The sequence below is a fragment of the Rhinolophus sinicus genome, linkage group LG12, assembly GCF_036562045.2.
Source record: "Rhinolophus sinicus isolate RSC01 linkage group LG12, ASM3656204v1, whole genome shotgun sequence".
Taxonomy (NCBI): domain Eukaryota; kingdom Metazoa; phylum Chordata; class Mammalia; order Chiroptera; family Rhinolophidae; genus Rhinolophus; species Rhinolophus sinicus.
The window spans coordinates 32,068,970-32,096,938 of record NC_133761.1 but is presented as its reverse complement, the minus strand read 5'-3'; positions in this window follow the sequence as shown (position 1 = coordinate 32,096,938).

The following is a 27,969-nucleotide window of genomic DNA, read 5'->3' as shown; positions in this document are numbered from 1 at the left end:
ACCTGACATCCCGCATGATAACAGCACTTATCACTTTCTATCATACTACATAATTTACTTACCTATTTATTATTTATCAGTGTGGGGACAGAGCCAGGAGTGCAGTTTCCAAGCTCTTGGCCTCACATAGAAAGGTGCTGGCTCAGGTAGTAAATGGCCATCAACTGTGATTGCATGGTCATCAGCTGTGGCTAGTTGGCCGTCAGCTGTAACAAGTGAGCCATTGGCCACTAATATAACTACTGTGGCTATACTAGCAAAAAAATGGGGGCTAGCCAGAAGATGGTGGCTGACCTAGCAAGAGCAGATTGCAGAGAGGCGGATGCTGCCAGTGAGACTATAGTGGTATGACTCCCCTACTTATGGCTCTGTGGGTGTTCCTTTTTGGCCTCACCCTATCCTGCATTCTTATGTGGGGAGCGGGAGCAGAGACCCCACCGGATGCTCCGCACGACAAATGGCACAGCGAGCAGGGTCTCCTGCATGACGCCCTGCACGACAATCAGTCTCTCCCCAAACCCCACTAGATTGTAAGCATCACTGAAAATAGGGGTTTGTGTCTGTTTTTATTCACCGATGTCATCCAGTGCCTAGAACATGGCCTAACACACAGCAGTGCTCAATAAATATTTGTTGAGTTAATTAATTCACTCCACAAGTATACATAGCAAAGAATATATTTTAAAATACCTCTCTCCTCTAACTAGAACTTAAGCTCCATAAACCAGGGGACTTTATTTTGTTCATTGTTGTGTCCCCAGAATCTAGAATAGTGCCAGTTATCACAGGTATTCAATAAAAATTTGTTGAATGAATGAATGGATAGGAACTCACTTTTAGCACCTTTTGAGGTACTTTTAGTACCAAGTACACTTTGAGTTCCTTTTAGTACCAAGTACTAAGCTAGGTGCTTGGGGATCCAAAGATAATTTAAACAACTAATTATAACACGCTGGGATGAAGATATATGATAAAGTTAGGAATAAAATGTCATGGGAGCTATCATGCAGGGTCTCAGCTCCCGCTACCCTCACAAGAACGCAGGACATGGTGAGGCCAAAAAGGAACACCCATGGAGCCATAGATAGGGGCGTCATGCCACTATATTCTTGCTGGTGGCTGGTCGAGACACAGGAAGCAGGAGCCAGATGATCTGCAACCCACCGTCTGCTTCTCTGTCAACCCACCCCACTTGCTAACTGCAATGCGAGCTTTCCAGCTTAGCCACAGCAATTACATCAGTGGCTAGTGGCTAACCGGTAACAGCTGATGGCCAACTAGTCACAGCTGATGGCCATCTACTACCTGAGCCAGCACCTTTCCATGTGAGGCCAAGAACCTGGAAACTGCTCTCCTGGTTCTGTCCCCACAGGAGCTGAGAAGTAACAACACTGATGATAATTCACAGCTGGGTGTGGGGACAGAGCCCCAGAGAACAGTTTCCAGGCTCTCCACCTCACGTAGAAAGGTGCTGGCTCGGGTAGTAGATGGCTGTCAGCTGTGGCTAGCTGGCCATCAGCTGTAACCAGTTAGCCAATTAGCCACTGATATAACTGTCGTGGCTGCGCTGGTTGGTCAGTCGAGTCGGTCAGTTGGCAGGAAAGCAGACAGCAGGTTGCAGGTCGTGTGAATCCAGCCTCCAGTGAGACTATAATAGTATGACTCCCCTACCTATGGCTCCATGGGTGTTCCTTTTTGGCCTTACCATATCCTGCGTTCTTATGTGGGGAGCGGGACTAGAGGCCCCGCAGGCCGCCTCGCATGACAAATGGCACAGTAAGCAGGGTCCCCCGCACAACACTGGGTCTTGAAGAAGTTCATCTCATCTCTATGCCCGGCAAAAGCCCTGGAAGAGATTAAACTGTAGGGTAAGGGGCAATGCTTCTCAAATGTTACTTGCATATGAATCACCTGTTAAAACACAGACTCTGGTTCAGTGGGCCTGAGGTGAGCCCTCCGATTTTACGTTTCTAACTGGGTCCCAGGTGATGCTGAGGCTGCTTGTCCTCACACCTCACAATGAATAGCAAGTACACTCAACTCAGCATCCGTTCTCTCATTGTCATTTTTTTTTTAGTAGACTCCAATTTTGTTCATGTATCTAATCCTTCTCCCAGGACTCAGAGGAAGTGATCCTAGCCCCAGCCCCAGGGTTAGACTGGGATTGAGCTCAAAGCCAATTAGTATAAGGCATTCTTCTGGCTGATTACTGGGAGAGAGTGGGGATGGGAACTAAGGATTTAGTCTATGTTTAGGGGAACGGTTTCTTTTTCCCTTCTGTTGTCCTTAAACAAGGAAATACGTGGTTTGACCGCTACAGACAGCCATCCTACAACATGAGGCCCAGCAGTCTTAAGGTGAAGCCAATGCCCAGAGCACTGGGTGGAGAGAGGGAGAGAACCTGTGTCTTTAATGATATCACTGAGCAGCTGACTGCACTTAGCCTAGAATTTATTCTACCTCTGATCTGATCTAATAACTGTATTAACTGTTTAAGTCAATTTGAGGTCAAGACCTCTTATTTGCAGCAGAAAATCATCCTAATGGTTATATATATGACTACTGTTAGGAAATAAATATTTATTGAACACTTACTATGTCCCAGGCACCATCCTAAGGAAACAAGACATATAATTCCTACCCTCATAAAGTTTAGGAGATAAAATAATTTGATAGAGTCCAAGTTAATGAGATTAACACAATTTCGTTTTATGTATTATTTATTTCCTTGGATGGAAACTACTTCTCCCTCCCTTGCTCTGCTTCTGAAGTGGTTCTTATTAATCAACTGTTGCCCTGGTACAACTGCCCTATCCTGAATCAGAGCTTTGTCTCCCCACGCTTGAAAATTGCAACAGTACCCTAATACCCCTCTCAGATCCAATATGCAAACTAGTACCCCATCAATTTTCCTGAAGCATCAAATTCATGGAACAAAACCCTCTAAGGACCCTCCTTGCTTACAGCAACGATTTTCAAGCTTGTTTTATTAAACCAAAAAACAGTTTCTTCAAAGGCAACAATTTCTTACACAAAGTCCCAGTGTGTAAAACGGATAAATGAGTGTTGTGCTGTGGAAGTAGGGAAGGGTGAGGGGCAGCCAAAGTCTCACCTGCCCTACTACCTACCACTACCCCACCCTCCATACCTCTCAACTTCACCCTCCCAACACACCCCACCCCTGAGGAGTTGTGGAGTTCAGCTGGTGCCTTCATTTCACAGTTTCACAACCACTGGTCTTGTCATAGGGTAAAATCAAACACTGTCACTTGTCATTCTATTACTATCTGCTTCTATTATCCGCCCCATTCTTGATTCACTTAGGTAAGTTTTTCCACAAAACTTCCAACACATACACTCATTCTCAAGTCTCTTCTCAGACTATTTCTTACATCAGGAATGTTGTGTGTCCACTTCCATGTAAAACTAATCCATCTTCACAAGAAATCTGACAACACAGTACATGCACTCCCTACACCCACAGAGCAGGCATTACCAATCAATCCCAATTCATCAGGGAGTCTGGTAGCTTCACAATCCTTTTCCATGCATCAGATCAGTCAACCACTATCAACCCCCCAAAAAGCAAAAAAAAAATTAAATAAGAGAATTTTTAATTAAACATTATTCTTTAAAAAAAAGTCTTTTTTTAAATCCCTGGTATATATGGTATATATAGCAAAATAATTGTTATTATTTATACTTATATCACTTAACTATAAAAGAGTTTGATGTGTCACTCCTCAGTTAGATTATAAATAACTGGAGGGTAAGGTCTATATTTTCTCTTTCTTTCTCTTGAATTCCTAACTCAATTCTAGCCACCTAGTAGCTACTCAATAAATATACACTAGATGAATGAATATTAAAGTCAATGTTAATTTCTCTTGTAAAGCATGCTTATATGATCACCACAGAGTATCAAGACATGAGGCAGTGCTATAGCCTGAAAAAGAACATAAGGAATTGAGAAACCTGAGCTCCTGTTCCATGAGCACCAATTAACCATGTGGCCATTTTGTCTTCCAGGCCTCAGTTTTCCCTCTTCTGTAAGAAGGGACTTGATTAAATGACTTCTTTCTGAGTGATGCTGTTAGGTATGGTCTTCAAGTTTGCTGGGAGAAGAAGCACTCACATTACCAGTTTGCTGTGTGGAAGTGGGGTCCATCGGAAGGATGTAGGGCCTTGTCCATGTACTTGGCTGTATTCTGGGTACCTGGACTCCCAAGCCATAGCCATACGTCAGGCTTTGTGGAGAACTATAACAATAGATGCTGACATGGAGCACGACTGACTACCTTTCTTTGTGGAAACTCATCATCAGTTTATCCTTATCCAACAGAGTCTGTCGAGTTTCACGCAAACACTGTCAAAGGCAGTTCTCCTCCTGCCTGTCCAGTTTACACATGATTGTCTTTGGCTTAGACACCAATCACTGGTCTAATCAGCTGGGGCCAAGGTGCCAGGGTTGGTTTCACTCAGGGAATACTCCAGCAACTTTATGAAGGAAAGAACTGGTTTGGGCCACTGTTTTCAGAAGAGAGGGCTACATGTATGGCACAAAACTAGTGCTCTGTAAACTCTTCTCTTTTTCCAAAATATTTTATGTTATTTAAACAAATACTGCCAATCCTCATAAAAAGCATTAAGAAATATGCATTATAAATGAAAGATTACATTATTCACTTAATAGTAATTTAATCTTTCTGCATAGTAGAAGGGTATACAGGAAGTAGACCTAGAGAAGAAGGAAACTACACAAATGCATAAAAGCAACTCTCTTAAAGACTTTCTGGGATCCAGGGACCTTAAACATAATACAGTATTCCTTCCGTACTCAAAAAAATATACATTTTAAAGAGTACACAGAGTATGAAAGTGTTTTATAAACTTCTAATGTGTAGCTAATTCAAAAACAGCCTGCAATGTATGCTAATTACAAATAGGTGGACTATTTTTCTCTCGACCTCATTGTCATGAGTGGGTGTAGCATGGTGATGAAGTTTGGACTCTGTGTGAGAAAAACCTAGAACAGAATCCTCAGCTCCACCATTTAATCGCCATTTGACGTTAAGAAACTTTCTAAACTCTCTAAGCCTGTTTATTTATTTGTAAAATGGGGATAATGATTCCCACATCATAAGATTATTATAAGGATTAAGTGAGATAATGCATTAATAAAGCCCCTCTGCTTTTATTATTAACTATGGCTATTCCTAACTCTAACCTTCCTCTTCTTCCCTACCAAAACAACATTGCTTCACATGCTCAGTTAATCAATGGTTTTACTGAAATATGCTTAGAGGTTATATAGGTTTGAGAGAGAAAGAGGAGAAAAGGGAGAGAAAAAGGAGAGAGCATGGTTGCTGGGAGACCACACCAGGCCCTCTGACGGCACATCAGGCCTGCTCAGCAGGAGCAGCAGGGGTCCCCTAGCTGACATTCCATTCCCAGGTAGCTCACAGGGCAGATCTGGTCACTGCTGGGATATGTGCGCTGTGCCCACCTGCTCCCTCATGGCAGCCTCATTCCACGCTGGCTCTCTCGGGATGACCAGAGCCCCTGCGGCCTGGGAGAGAGGCAGCTGGGAAGGGCGGGGCAGCTTTATATATTCTGTGAGAGCTTCTCAGTTGTCAGAAATCCACAGCTTTTCAAAGTAGGGCTGATCCCTACATAGAAATGTGACACTACTATGAGGCAAATAAATCACTAATAGGCAAGCTGGGAAAAAGTGGGCAGTAAAGAGGACAAAAGGTCAATCCAAGTTCTTCTCAAAAGGATTGACTTCACATGTGTTCTCCATTTCCTTATTCCATTCACCCTTCAACTCATAAGGTGATTTTTGCTCTTCCAAGGGGCTGTGCCAGGAAGAATTACAGTAGCATTCCACCCAGTTGAGCTATTGGAGTCTCCCTGGTTCTTGAAACTCTATTCTCTTGGCTTCCATGACATCATCCTCTCCTGGGCTTTCTCTTCCTTCTCCAACTCCTCCTGTCAGCCTTTTCTCCTCTACTTGACCTCTAACCATCACAGTTCCTTAGGGCATCGCTCTAAGCCCTGTCCTCTTTTTGAGCTTTCCTTCTCCCTAGGTGACCTCATCCATTTTTATGATTTGAAATATCATCTACATCCTGATGACTCCTAAATTTTTATCTCAAGCTCAGATCTCTTCTGAGCTCTACACCTATATATCCAATACCCTGGACATACAAATCTCCACTTTGATGCCTCAGAAATCTTCTGTATCTTAACTGGTCTAAAATGTAACTCCCCCAAATTGTCTCTTCCTCTCTCATTAAATACTCAGTAGTTCGTGCATACCTGAGACAGAGAAGTAATTCTTGATTCCCCCCACTTCCCTCACCAACCCCATCCAATTTATCACAAATCCCTCTCAATTCCTCCTCTACAATATTTTTTGCATCCTTCTACTGTCACCATCCTGGTCCAAGCCTTCTCTTCTGATAAACAGCTAGCTAATCTCCCTGAGCCCTCCATGTGGCAACCAGGGATCATTTAAAAACACAATAACTGGGATTATGTCACTATTCTACACAAAAGACTTCAGCAGCTTCCCATTGCATTTAATGTATCTGGCCCTGAGCAAAGAATCTTACATGCATTATCTCAATTAATGCTCACAATTCTTCAATTACCATTCTGGTTTACAAATAAGGAAACTGAGACTTGGAGAGATTAAGCAATTTGCCTCAAATGATGGAAATAGAACAAGGTGGAGTTAGGATTTGAACTCAGTCAATCAGATCCCGAAATCCAGACTCTAAAATGACTGCTATCCTGCATTTCACTTAACTCAAACTTCCTAAAAGACCCTGTGTGACCAGGTCTCTGTCCACCCCTTCATTACCATCTCCTTCATCATCTCCATTGCTATTTGTGTTCCAGCCATACCTTCCCACTTTCAGTTACTCTAATACCCTCAGCTCTTTCCTGCCTCAGGGACTTTGCACATATGATTCCCTCTGTCTACAATACTTATCCCTATGTATGGCCTAACTCCTCATCATTTGGGACTCAGCTTTACTGTTACTTTCTCACTAAGAGAGCTTTTCATAATTTGTTATCTAAATTATTTTCTTACGTTATGTTTTCTTATTGCATCCAGTACTTTTCCTTCATAGAACTTAACAAAAATAATTATATGTGTGTATATATACAATTATTTATTGTTTGTATCATCTATAAACATAAGCTCCATGAGAATAGAGACCACAATCAGTTTTTTCATCACTATATCCCCTGAACTTAGCACAGTTGTAGCTGCTTAATTAATATTAGTTAAATAAATACATTTATTTATATTTATGGGATAAATAATTTATGTACTTCAATAAGAAAAATACTACATTCTGCTGTAAATAGGTAAAAGATATTAATCGATAATTAACAAAATTGGAATAAAAAAGATGTTCATCTTATTAAGTAATCAGATAAATTGAAACAGAAATGAGATAGACTTTTTCATTGATTTCAATAGTTAAAAAGAAAAAAATAAACAAAACTGTTAACGGTGATGCTGAAATTAGCCCTTTAATATTTTGATGATGAAAGCATTAATTGGAACTTTCTGGTCAAGATGGCACAGTAGGTAAATGTTGTGCTTACCTTCTCTTAAGACCACATCAAAATTACAACTAAACTACAAAACAACACCAACAACAACAACAGAACAGTCATTGAGAATTGCCTGAAATCTGGCTGAAACAAAGCCCTACAACTAAGGACATGCAGAAGAAGCCACCTTGAGACTGGTAGGAGGAGCAGAGATGTGAAATGGGCTGGCACCACACCGATGTGTGACCATTAAAAATCAGGAGGGATATCTCAGTTGTGGAGATTCCCTCCCCCCCCCCCAGAGGAGCAAGAAGTCCCAGCCCCACCCCAGCCCAGGGTTCCAGTGCCCGGGAGAGAAGTCCCCATAATTTCTGGTTGTGAAAACCAGCAGAGATTGTGACTGAGTGAGATAGTGGATAGCTGGAGTCCCAGGTGCTCCTCTTAAAGGGACTGGGTACAGACTTACTCACTGAAAGAGTCACTTGCTCTAAGATCCAGCACTAGGGCAGCAACTGGAAAGGCAGCAGGGACATATGGTGGGGAACTAAGTTGTCTGGCTTGGGACGGGGGCTGGAGGGGCAGCTTTATCTTAGACAGAGGAGCTGGCAGAGGCCATTGTTTCTTTGTTGAGCCCTCCCTACTCCTAGCATGCAGATGCAGGTGGCCACTATATCTGAGTCTCCATCAAGCTGGCTGACACCATTTGTTCACCACACCCTGGTGATTCAAGACCCTACCCCACCCAACTTTCGAGCATAATCAAGTCGCTTCCAGTGGCTTTTACATACAAACTGCCTGCCTTAGCTCAAGCAGACTTACGTAGGGTCTCTCAAAGCTTTTGGGAACCCAGAGAAGCAACATCTAGCTTTAGCATGTCCTGTACCTCTGGCTGAGGAGCCCTAAGCCTGGCACTAGTGACAGCCAACCTTGGTTTGCAAGTTGGCCTCTTGAGGCACTTCAAGCACAGCACAGGCAGCAGCCATCTGTGATTACTTTATGGCTCCTGCCAGGTGGCCCTGGGGCACGAGCTGCAGCTGAACTTGACCTGCAGTGGATCCCCTCCAAGGTGGTCCTGGGGATGGCACCCCCAGTGGGCAGTTTCTAAACTAACTGGAGCATCACCCAGCCACCTCCAAGAATGACTCATACAAAGAGCAGATTGGGCAGGCACCAGATTCCTGCTGAGGCAGATCCTGCTCCATAGGGTCAGCCCCTGCACCACAACTCCTCCACTGTAGTCAAAACCAGTCCTCACAACAAATGAGTTTGAGGGTCAATCCCTCCCATTAATGTACAAATAGCAACCAAGGCTCAACCAGAAAAGGTCAGCACACATAACCCACACAAGGGACACAACTGGAGTGCATGGCTCAAGTGACAAGGAACACGGCACCAATGAAACCCGCAGGACACCTAGTCTACATAAGGCCATTCTACTAAGACCAGAAGAAATAGCATCCCTACCTAATACATAGAAACAAACACAGAGGGGCAGCCAAAATGGGGAGACAAAGAAATATGTCCCAAATAAAAGAACAGAACAAAGCGCCAGAAAAGGAATTAAACAAAATGGAGACAAGCAACTTACCAGACCAGAGTTCCAAACACTGGTAATAAGAATACTCAATGATCTCAGGGAGGATGGTACATATATACAATGGAATATTACTCAGCTGTAAAAAAGAAAGAAACCTTTCCATCTATGATGATATGGATGGACCTAGAGGGTACTGTGCTTAGTGTAATAAATCAGACAGTCAAAGACAAATGTCATATGATTTCACTTATAAGTGGAATCTACAGAATAAAACAAACAAACAAACAAAACAGAACAAACTCATAAATACAGAGAACATTTTGATGGTTGCCAGATGGGAGGAGTGTTGGGAGAGGGTGAAAGGGGGAACGGATTAAGAAGTACAAATTGGTTGTTACACAGTAGTCATGGGGATATAGGGTATAGCATAAGGAATATAGTCAATAATATTGTAAAGACTATATATGGTGTCAGATGGGTACTAGATCTATCAGGGTGATATATGGGGGGGTTGAGGGCAGAGTGATAAAGGTGAAAGGATTAAGAAATACAAATTGGTAGTTACAAAATAGTCCTGGGGATGTAAAGTACAGTATAAGGAATATAATAATAGTATTGTAATAACTATATATAGTGCCAGGTGGTACTAGTCGGGGAATCATTTCCCAAATTACATAAGTGTCTAACCACAATGCTATACACTTGAAACTAATATAAAATAATATTGAATGTCAACTCTAATTGAAAAAGGGGGGAAAAGCAATAATATTTTGATAGCATGGTACAGTATCAGATGGTTGCTGGACTTACCGTGGTGATCACTTCTGTAGCATAGGGAATATAATCAATAATATCGTAATAACTCTGTATAGTGCTAGATGGGCACTGTTGAATAACTATGATGTATACCTGAAACTAATATAATATTGTATGTTAGCTATATTTTAATAAAAATCTTTTTTAAAAAAGAGTTAACTGGCTTTTTTAAAAAAGAAAACCTTACCAAAAAACAATTTAACAAGTTTCAAGAATCTTAAAATATTTATATCTTTTATCCTATAATTCTACTTCATAATTCTACTTCAAGAACTGTATTGCAGGAAGATAATACAAGCATACCTTGTTTTATGGCACTTCACAGATGTTGCATTTTTTACAAATTGAAGGCAAGACCAGCAAAAAGATTACAACTCACTGTAACGCAATACTGGCTTAATTGCTGTGACCTGGAACCGAAGCAGCAATATCACCTAGGTATGCTTGTATTAAGATAGAACTTACTTTAAATAAAAATACTTTATCTCAGAATTATTTATAATAGTGAAAAGCAAGGTACAGTCAAATGTCTCACAATAAATTCTAGTATATCCACTGTATTATGCAGTCATTAAAATTATGTTTATCACAGCTTTATAAAAGCATAGGGAAATGGCAAAGCTGAAATATTGACTGCATTGGATAAAATGTGTAATTGCTTATATTATATATACCTGAATATAAAGCAACATTGACTATTACACAATCCCAAATAATCCTAATGAAAATTTTAAAACAATTGAGGTTTTAGGGGCAGGGGGCAGAAAACTTTGAGCAATGAAAGTGAAGTATTTAAATATCTTCTTATAGGATTTAATTTATTAATTTAGTTTAAAATACATATGCAAAATCACATGCGTAGAAAATATACTGATGGAAAAACTTTTTTTCCACCCTTATTTCATGAAAAAATGTTATTCAAATTCTTCAGGGGCATATCTGACATCAGTGTCTTCATTATCTCTAAAGAAATATCTACCAATTTTCCAGGCCACCTCTTCTTTACTGCTTTCTAAATTGTTTGCAACATAGTACTTTTTCACTTTTTGTAAAAAAAAAAAAATTATTACAAAAAATTCCAAACATAAACAGAAGCGTGTAGAAATCTCAACAATTATCAACACCCTTTTTCCTGGATTGTTTTTAAGGAAATCCCAGACCATCACACCATTGTATCCAAAAATATTACAATATGTATCCTAAGATAAAGATCATTTTAAAAATATAACTGCAACACTATAGTAGCACCTAAAAAATTTAATAATTCCTTTGCATCATCAAATATTTAGTAAGTGTTCAAATATCTTTGTCTCATAAAGTTGTTTAAATCAGGATCCAGTTTAGGTGCAGACATTTCATTTGGTTCATAGAGTTTTAAAATTTTCTGTTAAGCCATATGTGTCCCCCTCCTTTCTCTCTTATTTTTCCCCTTTTCATATGATGTATTTATTGATTTTTACTTTAGAGTTTCCCACATCTGGATTTTGCTCATTTCATCCCCACAGTATCACATAATACATTTCTCTGCTCCCTGTTATCTCTGGAAACTAGTAGTTAGCTCTAAAGGCTTTATCATATTCACATTCTATTTGTTTAGTGGCAAGAATATTTCACAGGTGCCACTGAGTCCTTTCCCCAGGAGGTATGTTATGCTTCATTGTCTTTTCTTTTGTGGTACTATTGCCACTGACCATCATTGCCTACATCCACTATGCCATTAGGGGTGTAAAATGGTCATGTTTAACTCTAACATTCCTTCCTCATTTATTAGCTGGAATGCTACTATAAGGAAGGTGCAATCTACAAGAAAGGCAGGATAAATGCTTGATTCTTTCTCTTTATTTGTTTTCAGAGTAATGAATTTGTTCTATAGCATCCATTAACAGTGACCTACAAGGTTTGTATGTCTGTTACTGAGTTTTGTTTTGTTTTATCTGTGATATACTACTTTTTTATTCTATGTAGGCTCCTGGTCTTGAAAATTTTATTGCAAGGTACAAATAGCCAATAATAAATTATTAGAACAGTTGAATTTTCTCAGTAGATAAGTATATTTTATTAACAGTCAGTGTTGAATTCACTTACTTTTTCATTTTGTTCACTTACTTTTTTGTAGCTAGAATTCTCATACCATGCAATTAACCAATAAAAAGTGAGCCATCCAATGGTTTTTAGCATATTCACTAATTTAGAATATTTTCATCATTTCAAAAAGAAATCCATAACCTTTAGCTATTACCCCCGTTATGTCACCACCTCCTCCCCCTAGGCAACCACTAATTTACTTTCTGTTCTACAGATTTCTCTGCTCTGGACTTACACACAAATGGAATCATTTAATATGTGGTTCTTTGTGACTGGCTTCTTTCACTTAGCATAATAGTTTCAAGGCTCATCCGTGCTGTAGCAGAAATCGGTACTTTGTTCCTTTCTGTAGTCAAATAATATTCCACTGTATGGATATACAACATCTTGTTTATCCATTCATCAGTTGATGGACATTTGGGTTGTTTCCACCTTTTGGCTATTATGAATTACACTTCTATTAACATGTACAAGTACCTGTGTGCAAGGACATATGTTTTCATTTCTCTTTGGTATAGACCTAGAAGTAGAATTGCTAGGTCATATGGAAACTCTATATTTAATCATTTGAGGAACTGCCAGACTGTTTTCCAAAGCAGCTGCACTATTTTTCATTCCCATTAACAGTGTATGAGTGTTCCAATTTCTCCATATCCTCACCAACATTTGTTATCTGACTTTTTGATTCTATCCACCCTAGTGGGTATGACACGTATCTCATTTTCTTTGATTTGGATTTCCCTGATGACAAGTCATGCCAAGCCTCTTTTCATGTGCTTATTGGCCATTTGTACATATTCCTTGGAGAAATGTCTATTCAGATCCTTTGCCAATTTTTAATTGGGTTATTTGTCATTTTATTATTGAGTTATAGGATAGTTGATTTTCGCAATGATTTTTTTTTTTTTTTTTCTTAAGGAAGGCGCAGCTCACAGTGGCCCATGCAGGGATAGAACCAGCAACCTTGGCATTATTAGCACCATGCTCTAACCAACTGAGCTAACCAGCCACCCCAGATAGTTGATTTTTAAATTTGTCATATATGTATGTATTTTAATATCCACTAATATAACTACTTCTACTTTCTTTACATAATCCTTGAAAGGATTACTTGCAAATATAACCAGTACTTACAATTGTACAGTCATGATCTCAGTGTATTAGTCAGGGTTCTCCAGAGAAACAGAAACAATAGAATATAAGAGGAGATTTATTATAAGGAATTGGCTCATGTGATTATGGAGGCAGACAAATCCCATGATTGACTGCAAGCTGGAGACCCAGAAAAGCCAGTGATATAATTAAGTTAGAGTATGAAAGACTGAGAACCAGGGAAGCCCGTCAGTTGTGTAAATCCCATTCTGAGAGCAGGAGAAGATAATACTAGAAGTCCCAACTCAAGGAGTCAGGCGGTAACAAAAGTGGTGAATCCTTCCTTCTTCCATTTTTTTCTCCTATTCAGACCCTCAAAGGATTGGACGATGCTCACCCATGTTAGGGACAGTGATCTATTTTACTGAGCCTACCAATTAAAATGCTAGTCTCATCCAAAAAACACCCTCACAGGTGCACCCAGAAACAATGCTTACTCTGGGCACCCCACGGCCAGTCAAGTTGACACATAAAATTAACCATCACAGAAATGAGTTATTGGGAGGACAGATGGCTCAGTTGGTTAGAGCCAGTGAGCTCTGCCGTCCACAACTAGAATGAAGTCAATGAGTTGCCACTGAGCTCCCAGATGGCTCAGTTGGTTAGAGTGAGTCTTCTCAACCACAAGGTTGCCGGTTGGACTCCCACAAGGGATGGTGGGCTGCGCTCCCTGCAACTAACAACAGCAACTGGACCTGGAACTGAGCTGTACCCTCCACAACTAAGATTGAAAGGACAACTTGACTTGGAAATGTCCTGGAAGTACACACTGTTCCCCAATAAAGTCCTGTTCCCCTTCCCCAATTAAAAAAAAAAAAAAGGAAAGAAATGAGTTACCAAATTAGTACTAAGTTTTTTACTAACGTAAGATTTCAGTAGGTGGCCTCAATAAACATGGAAAAGTAGCACTGAAAAATATTTTAAGCTAACATATCTTCCCAAAATAATACAGTTATAAAACAAAATAATTGAAAAAGAGCTTCCTATAATACGATAGACATTGTAAAGACCTGAACATATGGTGACTGTCTTTTCTGAGGAATACTTTTTAGGAAACCTTATCGTTTATTGGATACGTATAGCCCATATTTAACAACTGTGTTTTTAAATAAAGCTTTATCCCCATCATTGGATAATTAATCATTAGTCCCTCTCAGTTGCTGCTGGGTTGCAGGAGATTGCAATGTTAAATGGTATTACACAGAAAGTGTTACTGAAGTCTATATTCTGTCTGCAAGGGTATCCTTCTTCAATTCAGAATCCAGAGGTAATGAGTCTTTCCACCAAAAGGCATTTAAGATGTCCCTCCCATGGTTACAGTGCTCAAGAGAAACCAGTGGGACAGAAAGATTGCAGCCCCAAGGGAAGCATGAGTGCACAGCCCAGTAGAAAAGGCTTAGCCAGTGCATTCAGCAAGGGAAACAGACAACAACAGCATCACAGAGCTCCTGGTGATGCCCACACACACAGCAAGGCAGCCGGCAGCCAGCAATTTTGTGGACTGCTGGAGGGAGCACGCACCGGAAAAGGTTATCACTCGTTCTTTGGGGAAGAACTAGTGACTGGAGTTAGATTCCACCATTTATTTTCTGTAGTTTGTTGTACAAAATCTTTAAGCAAACTAGTTCTCTTTACAAAGAGTGGATTTTCAACAAATTGCTCTGTTGTCTTCCTGGAGTTGTAAATTAAAGAAACTCTCTTGGTACAGACAAGTTAAGTGGACCACAACTAATAATTAAGTTGAGATTCTGCCCTTAGGGTGATCAATATAATACAGCAACAGCCTCCCTTACAAAGTGACTAAGGCAGCTACAAGGGTGTGTTACTCACAGAAAATATTCTGAAAGGAAATATTCTTTTTTTTCTTTATTAGTTTCAGGTGTACAAAACAATGTAATAGCTAGACATTTATCATTTATATCCCTCACACAGTTATAACCCCCGTCCCCTCATCTACTACCCCTCTGATATCGCACACAGCCATTACATTTCCACTGTCTCTATTCCTAATGCTGAACTCCACTTCTTGTAACTATATATATATATATATATATATATATATATATATATATATGTATAATATATGTATAATATATATAATTATAAATATATATATAATTGTAGTTGACGTTATTATTGTTCAGCTTCAGCTTCAGGTGTACAGTGCAGTGATCAGGCATCTACATCATCCCTGAGGTGGTCTCCCTAATGATACAAGTGTCCATTGGATACCCTACAAAATCTTTACAACATTTTTTATTATATTCCCCAAATTGACTTTCATATCCCCATGGCAATCTTGTGGTTACCAATTGTGCTTTCTAATCCCTTCACCTTCTCCCTCATCCCTACCCCACCTCTCATCTAGCAACCCTCAGTTTTTCCTCTATGTCTCTGAGACTATTTCTGATTAATTCATTCATTTATTCTTTTCTTTAGATTCCACATATAAGTGAGATCATATGGTATTTGTCTTCCTTTGTCTGACTTATTTCACTTAACATAATGTTCTTTAGGTCCATCCATATTGTTGCAAATGGTAAGATTTCATTCTTCTTTATGGCTGCGTAGTACTCCATTGTATAAATGTACCACAGTTTCTTAATCCAGTCTTCTATAGATGGGTATTTCAGTTGTTTCCATGTCTTGGCTATTGTGTATAGTACTGCAATAAACATAGAGGTGCATACATTTTTTCAAATTAGAGTTTCGGATTTCTCCGGATAGACACCAAGGAGAGCAATTGCTGGGTCATAAGGTAGTTCCGTTTTCAGATTTTTGAGATACCTCTCTACTGTTTTCCATGTTGGCTGCACCAATCTGCAATCCCACCAACAGTGCACAAGTGTTCCCTTTTCTCCACATCCTCTCCAGCACTTGTTTGTTGATTTATTGGTGACAACCATTTTGACTGGGGTGAGGCGGTATCTCATTGTGGTTTTTATTTGCATTTTTCTAGTGATTAGTGAGGTTGAGCATTTTTTCATATGTCTGTTTGCCATCTGTGTCCTCTTTAGAAAAATGTCTCTTCATGTTCTCTGCCCATTTTTTAATTGGGTTGTTTGTTTTTTTGGAGTTGAGTTGAGTGAGTTTTTTATAAATTTTGGATATTAACTGAAAGGAAATATTCTAAACATTGGTTTCAGTATATTGTGAGTGGAGGTCCTTATAAAAGTAATTATACTATGCTTTTTTTATATTTTCCAAATTGTATTTAATGGGCATGTATTTTTTTAATGAAAACTAATAAAATAAACAAAAAAATAAAGACCATGGTTTAATCTTAAATGATTCATATTTGATACATTTTATATATAGTGCTATCTAACCTTGAAATATTGATAAAAATTATTCCCAGTCCAAAAAAGATGGGTTATAGAAAAATATTAACCAAGAATCTGCCTACATGACCTCATATCTGTTGAGGTTTTAGAGAGTTTAAAACCAACTGATTAGACACAAGAGTTAGACAGTTTAAGATCAAAATTTTATCTTGATTACTGGTAAAAGGGATCAGACAGAGAAAGTGGCTTTAAGTCTGTGACCACGACAGACTTACTCACACTTTGCCCCAACATTAAACTTATCTGTCACAGGAAGAGCTGGAAAACCAAAAGCTTTCCTGACAAGGCTGGACCAGGCCCTGCTAACAATACTACATGGAGAGCAGTCCAGAGAACATGCTCTCTGTAGGCGGCTGCGGCACACATGCCCAGTTCTTAGTCCGAAATACAAATCAGAGGTAGAGGGGTAGAGAGAGATCAGGAATGTTACTCAAAGGAAAGTCTTCTATAGAAAACTATGAGACCAGGGGAAAAGAAGAATCCCAACCAACCTGCAAAATAAAAATTTTTATTCAGATAACTGAGGCTATATGATCCTAAGAAATAGTTTTGACTACTTTTTAAATTAAATTAATAAAAATTTTGGTGTTAAGTAAATGCAAAAAAAAATCTGAAGAATGTCTTGTATTTTGAAAACAAATAATACCTTGTTTTTAAAATGTGCAGCAGTATATTTAATTTATTTATTTCATTTTCCATAAATTAAAAGTGTCTTGCCAATTAAATCTAAAATTAGAAAAACATTGTGCCGAGTAGAATTCTCTCTCCCTTCCCTAAATACTACTTAGCCAGAAACAAAGAAATAAAAACTTCTGAAAAATTGAGTAGAAAATTGGTTGTTTGTTTTTCAAAAGTTAATCCAGGGTATAAATCTGGTAAGGAAAGCCCAGTGTGGGGACAGAGCCCCAGAAAGTAGTTTACAGGCTCTCGGCTCATGTGGAAGGGTGCTGGCTCGGGTAGTAGATGGCCGTCAGCTGAGGGTGGTTGGCCGTCAGCTGTGGCCAGCTGGCCAATTGGCCGCTGCTGTAACTGCTGCGGCTACGGAGGAGAGCCGAGCAGAGTCGAGGAGAGTGGAGGAGAGTCGTCGGTCGGTTGGCAGAAAAACGGACAGCAGGTCGCACGTCCAGTGAACCCAGCCTCCAGTGAGACCACAGTGGTATGACTCCCCTACCTATGGCTCCGTGGGTGTTCCTTTTTGGCCTCACCATATCCTGCGTTCTTGTGTGGGGAGCGGGAGCAGAGATCCCGCCGGGTCTCCTGCACAACACCCATCCTCTTAGCTAAAGTTGCATAATCTTTATAAAGAGTCATCCCTGGAGAGTCATAACCAGGTATGCTGATTCAACACCCACACTTTCTGTGCAAGACTTCTGGCCTTCATCCAGACTCCTTGGGACAAGATGTCCACATGCGTTTGAGTGCCACCAAGGAGATGGCAGGTAAGGAGATTTTCACGTAGGTATTTAAGTGTTTGAGACTCTTGCACCACATTTGCCCACTCAAGTATTAAATTAAACCCCTTTTCACACCAAAATGTGACTGAACCTGAGAAAAAGAATCTTCCATATCAGACTCAAACGAGTATCTCTGCTTAGGAGCAAACAGATGTCCAGGAGTGAAAACTATCCTCCATGGCAATTGCCGCAGGCAGCCACAGGATGTTACCAGGGGCCTCTCTTTACTGAGAAACCTTGAGCCTCTTCCAGCCTCTGTTTCCTTATCTCAAAAATACCAAGGCTGGATTTCTAAGGCTGCATTGAAATTCTGTGATTCTTCAGTTTCTTTCCATCTAAATATTCTTAGCAATCCAATAAATTAAGATGAAAATGATCTCAGCAACTGATTACTCAGCTAAGGCCAATTTTTAAAAAAAATTGTAAGGTAGGCTCACTCACACACACACACACACACACACACACACACACACACACCAGTCACAAAGTAAGGAGCTTGAATTATTTCAATTGTTTGTTCACACAGGCCCAAATTACACAACTTTGCCCTTCATGGCTGCTATTGACATGCTAATTGTGCCAGGTTGTTTTCAGTCCTTTCCAACTGTCTTCATCTCTCTTTAAGTGGAATAGGTTTCTAAATGTGGGTCCTCAAAACAGGATGGTTGAGCTAGCACTATGTGCTCCTGGGCATGTAAGCGCTAAATGTACTGTTATGCTGAATATGTGCCTGAAAGATGGGTATATGACACAAGGACAATAACTAGTGGTTGATTGAAGGAAAATGTCCTGAAAAATTGAAAGTGAATAAATCTTTCATTAAGTGGAATCATATTTGATGTGTTGGAGGACAATTCCCTATTTAGGACTATATTTTACAAACACTGGATTTAAGTCCCAATTTATTTCTGTCACTTACTGTATGACGTTAGTCAAGGTCCTTAAACCCTTTGTCTGAGCTTTAGTTTCCCCTCTGAATAGTGTAGATAAAACACCCACCTCAAAGGGGGGTTGTGAGGATTGAAGTAGAGATTGGATGTATAAGTGCCTGGCATGGTATGTAATATGTGTATGTACAAAAGTTATTCTTATATTGAAATAATTATTTTATCATTTAAGGAATCCTTTTGAAATGCAAATAATAATCAACACTTATTTGTGTGTGTGTGTGTGTTTTTGTGTGTGTGATTTTAAAAACAGAGTCTTATAAAAAATATCCTCAGGTAAGACATATTCATTATTCTGTCCCACAGGGCACCCACCACTGAGAGAAAACATCCTCCAACCCACCCCCCCACACCCCAACACATATACACCCAGGTCTTCTCCAAGGAGCAGTTTCCTTCCCTTCCCCCATCACCCCTTACTCCCCACACCCAATGCCAACATGGTATCTCCTACCTCCTTTACTAGTGACAGAAATCAAGTACTAAAGAGACATTTTACCCCTCCATCTACTTTAGAATCGCTTTTTCAGAGACCATGAAAGGCAAAAGAACTCTTCCTGGTTCAAAGCTCTACAAAGGAGCAGCAGATTCAACACCCCATGATGGAAGCTCTCAAGGAGGCTTCATTTATTGTTTCAATTGTACTTTTATTTTCCTGCTGTGGCATAACCTGCACAAGCTCCAGAGGGACAGTTTCCTCAAAATAAAGGGAATGTTAACCCCCATCTTCCAGCTTAGTGGTGGACATGCAGGGAAGGATGCAAAGCATTTAAAAAGGCAAATAGGGAACAAGTACCATGGTTAGAGTCAGTCTCCACAACTGAGATTCAGTTTCTCGCTCTGTAACATAAGTATCGTTGTTCTCCCTGTCCCCCCTGACTACTGGGAGGACCACATGACTCTGTGGCAGCAAAGCATTATCCAAATGGAATGCATTATTATTAACCATCATGTGTGCAACAAATATTAACTGAGATCACTGTTCTAGGCTTAGAGGATACAGCATTAAATCTGCCCCTTGTGCAGCTTCCCAGTGATTGTATGATGATTTCAGTTTTGGATTAGTACTAGGTGGGAAATAAACGGAGTAATGTAATTTTACAAAAAGCAGAGGAGAGACGGGAGTGGTTCTAGGTTAGCGAGGCCTCCTGAGGATGGGGATTTTGGAGCTGAGACCTGAGCAATGGGAAGGAGACAGCCATGAGCAGATCTGCGGGAGGAGCATTCCAGGCTAGGAAGAAAATTTGCACAGGTCTTCAGCTGGAGATGACCTTGATGTGTCAGTGGAATAGGAAGACAGCCAGTGTGGCTGGAGCATGGTGAGCAAACAGGAGGGGGACAGAGATGAAGTCAGAAAATAGATGGAAGCCAGAGCATTTAGGTCACGGTAAGGATTATTTCAGAGACCTGCCAAAATGTGCACATTTCTGACAACCTGTTTAATTGCTTCAATACATAATAGGCACTTAATATTCAGATTAGTATTTAAAGATGTATTATAAATAAATAATAAACATTTAGATTAACTGATTTCCTACACATAATGCCTCGGACAAATCTGTGATTAACAGCCATCTGATTGACCAGGACTCTCAGCAACCGGCAGGTACAACGGCGTAGCCTTTTTAGGGAGGACAACAAAGCAGACTACATTCCATGGAACAGAATCCGGAGATGGGCTTTTCATCCATCTTGGCAGAAACCTCTCCTATCCTAATGTGACTCTGTGGCAGCAAAGCATTATCCAAATGGAATGCATTATTATTAACCATCATGAGTGCAACAAATATTAACTGAGATCACTGTTCTAGGCTTAGAGGATACAGCCTTAAATCCGCCCCTTGTGCAGCTTAAGTTTGCAAACTTCGTTACAATGATGTTGCTAACCTTTTTTGATATCAGAGGGATTATTCATTATGAATTTGTACCAACTGGACAGTTAACCAAATTTACTATTTGGAAGTGCTGAAAAGGCTGCGTGAAAAAGTTAGACGACCTGAACTTTTCACAAACAATTATTGGATCTTGCATCACAACAATACACAGCATTATCTGTGAGAGAGTTTTAAGCCAGTAAACAAATAAATGTATTGGAACACCCTCCCTACTCACCTGATCTGGCCCCCAATGACTTCTTTCTTTACCCAAAGATAAAAGGAAATATTGAAAGGAAGACATTTTGATGATATTCAGGACATCAAGGGTAATATGACAATAGCTCTGATAGCCATTCCAGAAAAAGAGTTCCAAAATTGCTTTGAAGGGTGGACTAGGTGCTGGTGTCAGTGCATAGCTTCCCAAGGGGAGTACTTTGAAGGTGACTGTAGTGATATTCAGCAGTGAGGCATGTAGCACTTTTTCTAGGATGAGTTCGCGAACTTAATCGTCAGATCTCACATATGTAGATTCCAGATGTCACCAACCCCTTGCCAAATACCAGGAAATGAGCCCAAGTTTAAGGCCATGTATTCTGGGTCTGAGGACTCAGAAACCAGTCCAGGAGAAGTGTGGCAGGGGAAAGACCTTTTTTTTGCCCTTTACTAGCTATGCAACCTTGAGTAAGTTAGTTACCTAATAATAATAAAAGTAAATATGTATGTAGTGTTTTCTATGGATCAAGCACTGTTCTAAGGACCTTACTTGTATTATTAACTCATTTAACCTTCAGTTTCACCATCTGTAAAGAGGGGACAATCATAGTACTTACTTCATTAGCTGGTATGTCAGGTGTAAAATTAATATACAATAAATGTTTGTCCCCTTGACCCTTTTCTCTAAAGACTAAAACAGATGCCTTCAAAAGCACTAGTAGAGATAATGTATATAAAGCCCATAGTGGGAGATCAATGTATTATAGCTGTAATGATAGCAATGTTATCAAGTCCTCCCAGTGAAGCCATGCCCTAGTTTATCTGAAAGATCAAAGCTCTGTTGAGTGACTTACAAAAACCTGCTATTTGGGGCACATCTTGCTGTGAAATTATCCTAGAAGCTGACTGACAGCCTGGCACATAGTAGATGCTCCACAAATATTCTTTCCTCTCTGAGGTTTTACTATCAGGTCAGGAACATTAAAAGGTAGCTATTTTACCTCAGAGAAGACAACTTAATATCTATCAACTGTAGAAAAAAAAAATCTGACTGTTTTGGGTGGCATTCTTCAATGTTCAAACTCATGCCTCAGCAGAGAGGTTGACAAGTAGAATGTGAGAAGGGGACATGGTGCCTCTGTCATCCATATCAGGACCAGCCTCAGAGTAAGAGGGAGTAGAAGATATAGCAAAATAGAAGAAAAGGTCAGGGGAGCTTGGCTCAGGCAGATGGGCCCAAAACAGTGAGAATAAACCCTGGTAATGATGGAAGGACTTCTCAAGCAAGATGTGCCTGTGTATTGGTGTACAAATTCTATATTCTGTCCTGGCTAGCATCATATACAACAGGCCCTAGGGGATAACAGTTGAGGGGACCCTCATAGGTTTCCCCAACCCCAGCTGGACACAGAACTCACCTTGGAAGAGGGACCTTTTGGGTCTAATATGTACATCAAGTCAAATGACAAGATTGGACTTGAGATAGGTATCAGCACCTCTATTAGCACCTATAGTAAATGAGGGTGTATTGTTTAGCCCTTAAGCTGACTCTTGTCTTAGGGAACTGAGAGCAGAGTTCAGAGATAGGACACAGATCAGAAAGATCTTTCTCAGTTCTAAAACAGGCTCTTCCCTCAAAAAATAATTATCTGAGATTTAAAAACTCAGAACAATGGTTGCCTGGGGGAGATTAACTGGGAAGGTACATGAGGGAACTTTCTGGGGACATGGAAATTTTATATCGTGATGGGGTGTAAGTTACATGGGTGGTATGTCCATTTGTCAAAATTGTACAGCTAATAGCTGTGCATTTCAATGTATATAACGCTTACCTTAAAAAGCTGTGAAAAAAATAAGAATGGCGTGGAAAGGGAGAATACAGGTATAGATGACATAGAAATGACAGCACGTGACTGGCACATGAGGGTTCATTACAGTATTTAATTTCCTTTGTATGTATTTAGAACTTACCATAATAAAAAACTACGTACGTCTTTGTCAGAAGCAGAGGAAGGTATGACCAGGGGCCAGGAAGAGTCTCCGTAGGATGAGGACCCATACACTTAAAGAGCAGCCTGTGGAATGGACCAGAAGTACCCAGGCGAGGGGAGCCCTTTGTCTCCTGCATATTCCTCTTCGAATTTAAATTTTATGTATTTTGTGTTTTGTTAATCTGATCCTTTTCTGTTGAATTTTCTAGCTATATAAGAGAGAGCTAATACTTTTATGTATTTGCACAGGCCACTGTCTCAATAGTCCAAGCACTCTAAGGGAAGGGAAAGTAGAAGGTAAATGACGTTGTTTAAACGTGACCCAGACCAGGCCTGTTCATAACCAGTGAGAGAATTCAGAAGCAAGGGACCCACAAACCCAAACTTAAATTGCTTAAGGAACTTCCACATGAAGATTACTGTATTCCCAGAAACGATTCTCGTCAAACAAAAAATTGGAGGTGGGGATCGGTTAGTGAATAGACTTCAAGTGTGGATAGATTTCTCCACCAGAGATGGGGTTGACAGAACAAGGCCTGCAAACTCATGGAAATTAGCAGTAATGAGACATAAACAGTCAAACCTCAAAATAACATCTCTGGCCTTTAAAATCAACACAGCTCTCCTGTCAGCCTGCACCTGGCCTGTCCGGCTGGGTCTGGGAGCCAGTGAGGTTTTAGGCAGCCTTTTAACAGCTGCCAAGAGCACATTACTCATGGCCGGGATGGCGGCCTTTTATGTTGCCACAAGTGGCCCAGCCGTTGTTTGGGCCGGGCGAAGTCCATTGACAGTTTTTCCCAGGGCTGGGGCTTTGCTCTCTGATTTTTCCAGCAGTGCCGGTTTGTCCAAATTTTACCAGTGTACATTGAGCAAGCCCCCCAGGCTCCTGTGCTGGTCTGCAGCCCTGCTCACTGCCTGGCCACATCCTCTGGTCCCTGGAGAGACAGGTAAAGAGGCTGAAGTTAGAACAGCAAAGGGCTCCAACCTCGCTAGACAAACTGATCTGCCTTGTCAGTGCCTGGGTTCCTAACAGTGTAAATAGCTGGTAGGTGCCAGTTGAATACAAAATACCCACCTAGAGCATACCTGTAAAATTGCAAAAAAGCTGAACTGTAATACTTGTGTTTGAAATATACCATTGAAATGTGTTGGTCAGTTGAGTTAAAAGAGTCCCATATGTACAAGTTAATAAGTTCTTTCCTGGATCGGTAGGGCCTGCTGACATTGGATTTGGGGTTAAATCCTAATGGGGTTATAGTATGTGATTATGACAAACTCATATTTATTGCAGTTATTTGTTCACCATCTATTTTCTCTTCTTTAAGGGCAGGAGTTGTGTCTGTCTTCACTACTGCTATATCTGCAGGGTCTGGCTGAGAGAAAACCCTCAAATAAATCTTTATAGAATGAAGAAATATGTTGAATCTTAAATCTTCAGGTTGCTACAGCCTATGAAGGCCTGGAGGTATCTAATAATACACTGGGTTCCTTGCAGCAGACATTGTTAACTGGGTGTCCAGAGACATCCCCAAGCCCTTTCTCGCTTTCTCTCTCCCACTATAGTGGTTAGAAAGTCTCCCTGCAGCTAAGGGTCTGGCCAATAACGCATAAGAGGGTATCTGCTGGGGTACGTCTGGGGTACCTGCTTCCTGATTAAAAAAAAAAAAAAGTTAGACAAAAGAGAACTTGCTGGTATCGCCCTTTCTCCCTTCTTTGTGATCTGCATGTAGACTGTAAAGCCAGACACCGTGACAGTCGTCTTGCAACCAGTGTGATAAGCATGGGGAGGAAAATGCAACATCCAAGGATTGTAGTGCAGAAACACAAAAATAACCTGGGTCCTTGGGCTTTCCAGAGTCACCAAAACATTCCTGGAACCACCAACACCTAGCCGCCTTATAAGTGAGACACTGTAAACATTTGTAATGTCTGAGCCACAGTTAGTCTCATTCTATTGTCTATTACCTACATTCAAAAACCAAAACTGGCACTTTTCTAACTTCCACATTTGATGAATAAGACAGAGACTGTATGTTCGTCAGCTTGTATTCCCTAGCACGTAGTTCATAACCTGCTACATAGTGAGAGGTCAGTAATTATTGAATAAATGACTGAACTAACAAATCAGGAAATGAATAAAAGGTGATTCAGGAATTCATTTCTTGAACTTCTACGATATACAAGGCACTACTGGTTGCTGAGTGAGGGGAGTTAGAATTGATTATTTAGCTAAATATTTTAGAACTGCAGTATTCATAAGGTATTGATTATAAACTATGGTGATACTTGGTTCTTGCTCTTTGATTTATACAAATTATGGTTTATCAAAGTGCATGTTGTTTGCTTATTTTCTTAATGCACACATACTCATTGGTTCTTGAAGCTTGAGGAAAAGTAATTCTTCTTCTATTGTTTATTAGTGGAATCCTGTCTATGAAATATGGAAACTATTTTTCTTCTTTGAAATTAGCTAAAATTGGTTCCACTGAGGATTGACAAACTCTGGCTGTTTGCTGACATCATTTCATTTAGAGCACTAGGATATGTACTATCCATGGGTTTTCAAAATGTTTGATGTTTAGTACTTTTAAATTAAAAAAAAATGTGGAGCCTTGATCAATGGAAAGGTTTTAAATATATCTATGCAAATTGTAATGAAGCAAAATTTGTATAGCTTACAATCAATGACCCATGTTAGAAGAAGGTCTAAAATAACAAAAAGAGCAGAAAAAATGCAAATGTTATGTTAATAAGTCTGGGGATTAAGTTTGTGGGAATTATAATAAAATTTCTCTTTCCTTTCATGCTGTTCCTTAGCAGGACCCAAGTGAAACAAGTGTAATAAGTTTTCCATCAACAGGTGGCAACACTTGTATTCTTAGCTTTTTAGAGTGAAACTTGATTGCATTTCAAAACAAATTCACTAATAAATGGTGAAGATGAATATGATATTTGTTTAAAGCAACCATATCCAGAAATAACATCTTCATGAAAACACAAAATGAGAACTATGACAGAAGAAATAATAAAAACAAGCAAACAAACGAGCCTAAAGCCTAGCACTATTTGCAAAAATGGCCCAAGAAACCCTAGGGACATATACTCAAACAAAGGTAGATTCTCTTCTTTTCAAGTTACTAGGTGTGTCAATGAATAAACAGACATTTTAATTACTCTTTTAAAAAAAGACAGATTCTCCCTGAGCTGAAACTACCTAGGGTCATGTAGTAGGAAGATGAATGATCATGCAGCTTGAGGTCTATGAACAAAATGGAATACTCTATAGCCATTAAAAATGTTAAGTCCAAACCACCAGCAAAGTCATGGAACTGAATACATGGAATAAAGTTAAGTTAAAAAAGCAGAACATGAAACTGTGAGTACATAGAGAATACAGCTTTGCAAAAACACGTGTGTATGTTGACAGTGATGGGGGAGAATTTGGAGGCATGTCAGGGGTTTTATGTTGACCAGCCAGGTCTTTTCATTTTTCTTTCCTTTGGCATTTGTTTAGATTCATGATATAAGAAGAAAGGAAAACCTTAGCACTAAAATCATCCATGGTACCTGAAAGAGTTGTCACACCCTCTTAAGGGGCTCATGGAGTCTCTTAATAGAGTTAATAATAAGGTCTAGAGAGTTCATGGCAAGAAAGCAGGGAAGCATAAGACAGGATGCTGTTGTTGCCCTGACAACTTCGAGGAGACTGTTTCCCTCCCTTGGCAGGCCTCCCACCTCTTGTTTCTTCAGACTACAGTTTGGACAGCAGGGAGAACTCTTGTCTGTTTAATAAGTTTGTGAACAAAGGCTGATTGCTTCCCTTGTCAATAAACAAACATTATCTGCTTCTGTTTCTCTGCTAAGTTGAATTTTTGCTTACCCTAACTAGTTATATGAAGACTTTCTGTACACAGGAAAAAGAAATGACAAGGTTGTGTAAGCAGGCAGCCCTGGGTAGAGCTATGAAGTCAGTACAGCTTATTTCTTGGGAATACTTGCTTATCTGTTATGTTACTTTTCCCGCTTTCCAAGCCCCAGATGGCTTATGAAACCACTATTTTCATCTTGCATCAACCTATTAAGGGACCAGTGGATTCCCCCCCCCGCCCCCCGGATTCTTTAAATTAAAAAAAAAAAAAAAAAAAAAAAAAAAAAACAAAAAAAAAACATGAGAAAGTGCACAGACAAAATGAACGAATCACTATAGACTGAATCGGGGGCATAGAGGTAGGATTTATATTTGGAAATGAGAAACTTAAATCAAACCGCATACGCAACAGTCCCTGTAAAAACCAGAATTGAGAAACAAAAAGTTTAATTTTCTAGCTCAAGGTCAAATAACTAAAAAGAGGGAAAGCTGGTATTAGAAGTTAGGTCTGCAGAAAGCAGTAGGTGCAATGAGAGACTGTAAGAATTCAGAGGAATAGGGATAAGCTGGCTTTCTCTTCCTATAGAGGTATGGAGTCTGGGACAGATTCCCCCAAAGGATGGGCCCTGTGACCATAAAATGCCTCAGGATTGTCGCTGGTGTGTGACACAGTATGATGCCAATCAGAAGGAAGAGGACGAAATTGTCTGATTTTGACAAGGCAGGGAGGGACATGGAGGAGACCAGGAGATAAACTACTCATACCAATTATCCAAAGCTGGGTTTCCTCTGGAAGGTTGTCCTGCCAAGAGCGTGGTGTTGCTAAAGCCCAAACCTTCTCCAGGGTAGCCACCAGAAGGTCCGATTGGCTAGACAGAGTGGGGACTCTCCAAGGTCATCCATCAGATTCTGATTGCATCTCTCTCTATACACCAGACTGCCACAGCTCTCCTGACAATCCCTAAGACAAAATCCTGATCCATCTTTTGGCTCATCACCCTAATTTTTGGTTCAATCATCCTAATTTTTCTGGCAGGCTTAGTGATAGTCGTTCTTTACTTCTCAGTTAAAAACTACAAAATAAGGCATCCAGACTTGTAGTATCACATG